This window comes from Tamandua tetradactyla, chromosome 6 (genome assembly GCF_023851605.1).
Source record: "Tamandua tetradactyla isolate mTamTet1 chromosome 6, mTamTet1.pri, whole genome shotgun sequence".
NCBI classification, from domain to species: domain Eukaryota; kingdom Metazoa; phylum Chordata; class Mammalia; order Pilosa; family Myrmecophagidae; genus Tamandua; species Tamandua tetradactyla.
Window position 1 is genome coordinate 80,307,980 of NC_135332.1, and position 9,405 is coordinate 80,317,384.

Consider the following 9,405-nt stretch of genomic DNA (forward strand, 5'->3'; position numbering starts at 1 on the left):
CACAGCTCAACAGTTTCAGGTATGTCCCCCAGCCACTCCAATACACCATAAACTAAAAAAAGAGTACCTATATAATGCTTAAAAATAACCTCCAGGATAACCTCTGGACTCTGAAATCTCTCAGCCCCTGAAACGTTTTCTCATTTCTCACTTCCTCCTTTTGGTCAAGAAGACTTTCTAAATCTCATGATGCCAATTCCTGGCTCATTACCAGGAGTTGGGTCCCGCATTGCCAGAGACTTATACCCCTTGGAGTCATGTCTCACCTAGAGGGGAGGGCAGTGGGTTCACCTGCTGAGTTGGCTTAGAGAGAGAAGCCACATCTGAGCAAGAAAGAGGTTCTCTGGGGGTGACTCTTAGGCATAAACTTAGCCTATCCTTTGCAGGAATAAGTTTTGTAGGGTCAAACCCCAAGCTTGAGGCCTCAGCCTATTAATTTGATCGTCCCCACTACTTGTGAGAATATCAGGAATTCCCCAAATGGGGAAGTTTGATATTTCCTCCTTTTGTCCCAGTCCCTTGAGGGAACTTTGCAAATACTTTTTTATTCACTGCCCAGATTATTCTGTGATATATCTGTACAAACCAACCAGTTCTCACACCCTGTTCAAGATTCTCTGTACTTATGGTGTTACTGACCAGACAAGTTAAATTATGTAATGTGCTACCCAAAATATAAATTTTGTACCAAATAAATATCTCCCTCTAGTCTCACACAGAAGTTGAAGTTTTAAAATATGGACCACATCATCCTTTACCATGTATTCTGATTTGCCTTAGTCCTATCTAGATCACCTTCATTCATATCTGTAGAAGAAGTCTGATGATGTTTTCAACTTATTGAACAGTTTCTGCATGGGGTACTGCTGACTTTTCATAGCTTCAAAGTTCTGACTTTGAGTCTGAAGTGTCAAATAAATACCTGAAGTTTCTGGGAAGAACCAGGTTATATACAAACAGCTCAGTATCTCAGAATTTAGAAATAACAGTTACAACTCCTCAATATAAATGACTGCTGTAAGAGCTTAGAATTGAGGACCCTGGCCTTAAACTGAAAGTGGACATGATACTTCATACTTGCAACCAATAGAGGACTCTTTCAGTACATTAATGTTAATATCCTTCAAGCAACTGATAACTTGGTAGTAACTGTACTGTAATCACCTTGGCAACCATGCGGATTTGCATGACTTTTAAATCATTCAAGCCAATAGTGACTTAAATTTGTTTTTACATCTGCTATGTTTTATTCTTACACTTTCTTCCTCAGATTCCTGAAGATCCAGCCTTTTGTCTAGCTGAGCATTCCATACATTAAGACCCACCAATTTTGCCATGATTTCATGTCTTATTAATTTGTTATTTAGTTAGTTTTTATATCACCAGGGAAGCTTTCAATATGTCCTTTTTGGATAGAAGTATATTAATGATTGACCCAATCATGTTTGCTAAATGTTATGTTGATCTTTTTGCTTCAAGTTTTTAATGAATGCATGTTGTAAAATTAGATCTGTAGTTGTGTCGTTTATCAAGTGAAAATCAAAAAGCAGCAAGTATGAGTGTATTTGCTTTTGTTCTCTGCATTTTCCTTTTCAACCTGGGGTATGTGGTGGAGTACAAGGAGGTACTGTAGATCACAGAATTAATTCTACACACATTCTTGGAGTTTCAGTGTTATTGGGGAAAGGAAATATTTGCCTGTTTAAGCAATCAAGTATATAATAATGTAGCATGTCAAGTATTTAATAAATGTAGCATGTGCTACATTTATTTTAAAAATAATAAACCAGAACTTTAAAGAAATTTGTTTGTTACAGACAAGTGAGGGTTAAACACCCCCCTTCTTCCATGATCTACTTTGTCCTCAGTGAAAAGTATTTTGATTGTGAGGTTTTAAGCACTTCCCTTTGTGTTGGCAGAGTTTTTTATGCATAATTGCACTTAATGAAAACTTTTATTTTAATTAAATGCCCTATATTCTCGAATTAAATTCAGGATTTGGATCATTAAGTCTTCAGAGATAGTATGGGAAAGCTAGAAAATAGAAATTATTCAACCAATAAATAGTAAGTTCTTACCATGTCTTTAGCATTGTGCTTTGGCCATGAGTGTATAGGGTCAAATAAATATCAAGATTCTTGGAGGTAGGCCTAACTGTCCAGTAGAAAACATAGATGTTAAATAATTTGTGTGTGGTCAATACAGCTAAAGGAGCTGCAGACAGCACCTAATAGTCCACTAAAAGTGGGGAGTGGGGATGGGCAGAGTTGTTCAGGAAGTGGTGTCTCAGGTGGGAATTGAAAGATGAATAATGCCAGGGAAAGGATGGTGAGTATAAAGAAGGGCGTTCTTAGTGATAGCATGGTTGAAGTCTCAGGGACAAGAGATAGCACAGTGTTCTTAAAAGCTGAAAGAATTCTGTGTGTAGTTTATAATGAAGACACGAGTGAGAGCTAAGAGGTCAGATTGTGAAGGCCTTGTAGAGAGCAGAAGAGGGCTATCGAAGTGGGTGGCTCGATTGGGTGCATCTTTTCCCCATATTACTCTGCTGAAGAAGTTACTGTAAGGACAACATAGTTGTACAGAGACCAGTAAGGAAGGACTGGTCCAAAGAGATGATGTTCCCTTAAAAGTTAGTGTTGGGTCAGCAGTATGAGGTGGAGCTTTGAAGTTATCCAGACAGATGTTGTATGAGAGATGGAGGAGTGAAGGTGAGATGGGGAGGTTTCAAGGTGAGTGAATGACCTCCAGGTTAATGACCTGAGCAGTTGGGAGACTTGGGAAGAAGAGCTAGTTTTTCTTTTAGATATTTTTTGTTTGTTTGTTTGTTTGTTTTGACAAACTGTGGAGGCCATTTTGAACACATTAATTTTGAGGAACTTATAAAGGATGTAAGTTTTAAGTGGGAAGTTAGATATGAACTCCAAGTACAGAAATGAACTCTGTATTATTCTGTATTTGAATACTACAATATTCAGAGTTTTACAAATAAAAACTCTGCCTTTATTGAAAAAAATATTATAAACCATCAGTATATGTTGGTTTCTAAGTCACAGGGTTAAAGAAGTCACCTCAGAGGAGAGGAAAAGTGGGCCCAAGACCGAGTCATGTGAGAGATGTTTATAGAGATGAAGGGAGGAGCAGGTTTGAGAAGTGGGTATGGCTGTCAAGAATAGTGAGAGGACAAACACAAGGACTTGGTGACAGCAGTCTGCCTTGATGATGATGATGGCAAGACTAGCTTTAGTAATGGTGAAAGCAGAAACCAAATTTGTAGGGCTAAAAATTGTGAGGAAATAAAGGAGCTAGAGATAATTTTCAAGAAACTTGGATGGAAGGGGAAAAGGAATTTTAGACAAGGAAGTGGCATTAAGGAATGATTGGTGCTGGTTTCCTTTGTCGGTGGGAAAGATAAGCAGGTAGAGATTTAAACCCGATAACACAAAAGAGTCTGAAAAGGAAGAAGTGGAACATAAAGATTAAAAGACAGATTAGGTAGGGAGTGGGCGTTGGACGTAGTGTAATGAGGCCACGTTTCCTTCCATCGCAAGAAGAGATCACTGCCTTAGATTTGTACATAAGCTTTTTGAAAGTTGGAGGGAGTTCCTGTTTGATGGCTCCTGAATTCTAGGGCAGGAGGCAGGAGACACGAGTGAGAGAAGAAGAATGCTGAGGCTATGAGGTTTGAAGAGTGATAATGCATTGAACTAATCCTGGCAAACAGGAAAGTGAATTGGATAGGGCAACATGGTAAGATCTGTAGTGTTAAGGCCCTAGTAGAAAATAGTGTGAATGAAGAAGAGAGGGTGCCTAGCCAGGTACATAGAATATGGACTCTGAAGCACTTCAGAGGCTGTTCTGATGTCATTTATTTGTCTGGTAATTTTGTTTATTATTCAGAGAGAATTTAGATGAGCAAAATGTCAATTTCTTTGATTTGGGGGAATAAATTCCTTTTGATACTTCTATTATCTTTGAAATGGAATAGTTGACCAGTCTATCAGATAAAGCATCGAGACAAAAAATTAAGTTTTGGAATTTGTCTGTACTTGTGTGGTCTTGAGCATTTTATTCCTTTGCTCTTCATCTGAAGAATATTTGGCCATTTTTGTAGTGCAGAAATTAACAAAGTTATTACAAAGAACCAGTTATATACCAAAGTACCAAAAATTTTCACTCAAAGAAGTCATTTACTAACAAATTCTCATGTGATACTTGTTTAGACATTGTTTTCAAAAGCAGTCAATCTGTAAAAAGATTTGTCTTTTTGATGTTAATGAGAAATATCTTTTATTTTTGATAGCAACTTACTGAACTAAAGCATCAGTGTTTGGGGAAAGAGGAACGTTTTCAAAGTATTGCGGGTTTAAGTACAATGAAGTCTAATTTAGAAAACCTGAAACATGAAATGGCTTGGGTTGTGGTAATTTCCAAATTTCCACTAATTACTTGTTCCAATATATTTGTAGTATATTGACTATATCTGGGTACAGTTAGTTTTGCAAATAACTTGCTATATAATTTATGTTTAGGTCAATGAGATTGAAAAATAATTGAACACTATCAGAGATAATATCAGAATTGGAGAAGACCGTGCTGCTAGACTTGACAGGGAAATGGAGGAGCAGCAGTAATTAATGTTTTCATATAGGTTAATTAGGTTATGAGATTGTAATTTTTGACCCACAAAAGTGGCAGTTTCAGCCTCTCTATATGTATTTGTGTTTGAATTCGTGCTCTGATAAAGAAGACAATTGTGGCAATTATCTTCTCAAGCAAGTATTGTATTTGGATGTAGTCAGTGTGCCTGATGCCAGGGCTGTAGAAGACTCAAATTCACACGTGTGGGCAGTGGGACGTTGTTAACAACTAGAAGTCCTAGAAGATGAAACTTCTACTCTTAGAATCATTAAGGAACTAAATCACAAAGTGACCAGAGGGAAAAAGATGTGCTAGAATGACAATGGTGTTCAGCGAGAGGAGCACTAAGGCTAAGTGTCCAGGAAAGCAAGAGCTCAGCCCCAAGATTATGCCTGGAGGCTGCTGGTGGGACTCATTGAGATTGACTTGCAGAGGATTTCATGTAGGTGGAGCACAGGGAAGGTCAGTTACTCCTTCAGTTAAGGTTAGTTCCAACTGGGGATTGAAGAGCCCAGATAAAAACTGTTCTGTGTAAGAATCAGGAAAATTACACACATCTTCCAGGTGGGAATAGCGGTGGAAGTTGATTGGGTGTTAAATGTGGTAATCCTCTGTCGGGGTAGTGGATGAGAATTTTGGAACAGCCGTGGTGAAGACAGTGCATTTATGTAGTAGTCTCTGTGCTGAGTTTCTTACTCCCTTTTAGGTAGTAAATGGAACTGCTTCCCTCCCTCAGATTTCCATTTCTGAGAGAAAATTTTGCCAAATATGTTTCTCTTCTCAGCTGCATTTCTGAGCTCTTTATAGGGAAGACCTTAAGTTCTTTTTCTCCCTGGATACTTCCCAGTCTAAAAATGGAATTCAGTGTGTGTAATAGATGCACTTTTTCTCAAATGGGAAAAGGAGGGTCTTGAGGCTGGGTGATGTTTAGTTCTGTGGGCCTCTGCTCCACTAAAGCATTTGTGTACTCTCTAAGTGGTAATTTTCTGGAGGTAAGGATGATCTTATTTTATATTCTTATCCTTCCCACTATGACTTACCTAAAACCTTTCACATAGAATATGCATGATCATTGCTTGGAAAATGACTACTTAATGAAAGGTTTCTGAAGAAATAGTGGTTAAAGCAGATTTAAACTTGTGTCAACCTAATTTTAAACTGAAAATATATGTTTAGTTTATGTAATGCTTGAACCTAATTTCAATTTTTGTGAAAAAAACAAGCAGAGTAAACATTGTAAGTGATTTAATGATAGAGCATCATTACAATTCTTGTGTGTGGTGCTTCCAAGATATTTTACATATGGACAGCTTCTTAATCTGTGTCCTTTATCCAAACTTCTGTCCTAAACACTTTACTCAAATATTTGTCTTCACATCTTTACCTGTGTGTCCCAGTCACTCCAAACTTCGCATGTCTAACACTGAATCTATTCTTATTTTTTCTGCATTACTTATCTTGATACACGGTGTTGCAGTTTACCCAACTTCCTGGTCCAGAAATCTGGATAATTATCCTCAGTCTCTCTTTTTCTCCCTTATTTGCCATATCCATTAGTAATCAAATCCTCTAAAGCAAGGATAAGCAAACAAGCCACTGGACCAGATTTGGTGGTCTGCTGCCTGTTTCTTGCAAATAATGTCAGACTGGTACTCAACCATGCTCATTTTGGCAGAGTTTGGGTAGTTGTAATGGAGACTGTGTGGCCCACAAGGCCTAAAATACATAAAATTTGGCCCTTTGCAGTAAAAGTTTGCTGATCCCTGCTCTGTATAGTTCTCATATCTGTGTCTTCTAATACATCTCTGTTGTGAGTTCCCCATTCTGGTCCCAAAATATTTTTTACCTTACAATATTGTATTGAGTTCTTACTGAAATGCTTTCCCTTTAATTTTTCCCAATCTTCCCTGTCTAGCAAGTATTTCTGGAGTGGTCTAAAGTGTAGATTTGTTGTATCCTGTCTCCCTGTTGACCAGATAGTGTAATCATAAGTGCTTCACTTTGGAATTCAGGCCTTTCTACCCTTCACCTCATCTCCTGCCACCCTTTCAGCACACGCACCAGTAGCATGTTTAATTCTTAAAGTGGGTGTTCATGACTTTGTACGCATCTTCAGGCTGCTCTGATGATTTTCCTCATTTGTGTAAATTTGCCTTTCAGGTGGTGGGTCACATGCTCCTTCCCTTGGCAGGCAAACCCAGTTTTCTGGAAGACCTAGGGGTTCCTTCTCTGTACCAAATTAACAGTTTATGTGTCCGTTTCCCTGCCAAATTGTGTGTCTCTCTTTAATCCTGTAATTTGAAGACAATTTTTATTCTTTGTATCCTGAGAAAATAGCACATTTGTTATATTTTGACATTTTATATAATTTTACTTACCTCATGCCTTGGGTTTATTTAGTCAAAGTGAAATTAAATATATTAGTGGAATGTTGACCATATATATAACTATTTTTAAAATTTTTCTCTGTTTATTGAGGAAAGATAAAATATGCTCCAGCAAGTTATTCTTTTCTTAAAGGTCAGGCTTAATGAAGCAGAAAAAAAGTACAAGGATATTCAAGATAAACTTGAAAAAATTAGTCAAGAGACAAAAGCACAAGCGCCAGAATGTATGGTATTAAAAGCAGATGTTATTGAAAAGAAAAGGGCCTACAATGAAGCTGAGGTGAGAGAAATTTTCAAACCCAGCATATGTAAAACTGCATATCAAATATAAATACTGTGCACTTATTTATGAGTAGAGGTTTTGTAATTGAGTTGAAATATGTTCCTTTCAGACTTAAAAAAAAATGTAATGACATATGTAGTAACCGGTATGTATTGTATTTAGAAATTATTGTTTGTGTTTATTTAGCATCCGATTTAAAGATTTGGCAAAAGTGACTTGAATAGGATATTTGCTTTCTCATGTTATTAAAGCGTGTCTAATTTTTTGTTAAGTTTTATATAACCATTCACTAAATGAATATAAAGCATTAAAGAAAGATGATGAACAGCTTTGTAAAAGGATTGAAGAACTAAAAAAAAGGTGGGATAGTTACTTTGTAATTTTCCTGATTACCTCATTTTGTAATAAAGTGATCAAGGCAAAATAGAGAATTATATGTTTTTGTATTGCTAAAGGAATTCTCTCACATTGGTTTGTATGTGTTTTTAAAATGTTAGGCTTTTCACTTAACAGTTTCCACTTTGTATGATTTTGTAATAGTACTGACCAGTCATGGGAACCTGAACGTTTGGAAAGGCAAAAAAAATATGCTGGTTAAAAGAGAGAATAAAGGCCCTCCAGGATCAGGAAAATTCAATTACTCAAGAGATCGAACAGTTTCAACAGCCATAGAAAAGGACAAAGAAGAACATAACAGAATTAAGTAAGTTAGAATTAAGTAATCCTTAGAATGATTTTTTAAAATTACTTGAATATCATATAGTTTTGCTTTCTGTATAGAGAGAACAGAGTGTTTCTTGTATGTAGGGAGTCTTTTTAAAAAATTATTGCTCTAAGACTTTGCTTGGACTGTTAGAATTAAACACTGTCTGAGATTGCTAGTCTATCACTATTGCATTGCTTTTTTGTTTGTTTTTGCATGGGCAGGCACTGGGAATCAAACCCAGGTCTTCAGCATGGCAGGTGACAACACTGCCTGCTGAGCCACCATGGCCCGCCCTGCATCACATTTTTTATGTCAAGTTTTGAGGACTTCCAATTATTATTCTCTGGAAACACAGTTATTATCAAATAAAGACTTCTGCTTTACATTTTTGGAGTATCTGTGTCATTGTTGCATCCAAGTGTTAGGGGCAAGGAGTGAATATTTTTGTATAACTATGATGTTTCTATTTTGTTTTTAGAAGAGAAGAATTAGATGTGAAGCATACACTGAATTACAATCAGAGGCAACTGAAAGAATTGAAAGATAGTAAAACTGATCGACTAAAAAGATTTGGCCCTCACGTTCCAGCTCTTCTTGAAGCATTAGATGATGCTTATAGATGAGGACATTTTACCTACAAACCTGTAGGCCCTGTAGGTATTTGTTACTATTTAATGAAAATATAATAAATATTAGAAATATGCTTTCATTTTTAGAAAGGGGTCTGTTGCTCTCATTTTAAAACTTTATTAACAAAGAGCTGTCTAGTTGTATGTGGACTTTAATTATACCTATATTAAGAAACAATGGTAAAATCACTTTAATCTTTGTAGCTTTTCTTTTATGTATAAAATAGTCAAAATAATGAGAAGTTAGGAAAAGGAAAAATAACTACAGAGTTTTGAATAATGTGGTTCTGATTTTCCTCCTGAATGAGTGAATAAACTAACTAATTCAAATTAGTTCATTTAGTTATTCATTAGAATACCCCAGACACTCATTAGAAAACCCCAGGGACCTCAGGATGTAGTTGAAAAAACACTCACCTGGGTTTTGTGTAATTTTAATACAAATTTCTTTTCTGTTTAGGTTGGGCAAAGAATTTCTGAGTCTCTCTTTCAACTGTAAATTCCTGTGGTTATATTATTATCCCATATATATACATGATATATAGTTTTTTAATTTCATCAAGATGTTCTCCTGGGAAGTTATCTCTTAATTCTATACATTAAGGTAACATGATGCAATGAATAAAATCATTTTGTTGGCAAAGTATTATATTTAAGTATATACTAATGTTTCTTCATTTAAATGAGGTATACATATATATTAGGATCCATTTCAATGAGTAAGTTTCTTTTATCCCCTCCTAGATCTAAAATCCCAAT

General features: G+C 36.2%; 1 long non-coding RNA gene across 2 annotated transcripts; it reads left to right on the forward strand.

Moving 5' to 3' along the window:
* Positions 1-7,092: 7,092 nt before the first annotated feature.
* LOC143686164 (uncharacterized) lies at positions 7,093-9,164 on the forward strand. Of its 2 annotated transcripts, none has more exons than XR_013176944.1 (3): positions 7,093-7,308; positions 7,852-8,014; positions 8,496-9,164. It is a non-coding gene; the product is annotated as an uncharacterized LOC143686164 (long non-coding RNA). The 2 variants fall into 2 exon arrangements; XR_013176945.1 differs by lacking the exon at positions 7,093-7,308 and adding an exon at positions 7,528-7,671.
* The last annotated feature ends 241 nt before the right edge of the window (positions 9,165-9,405 follow it).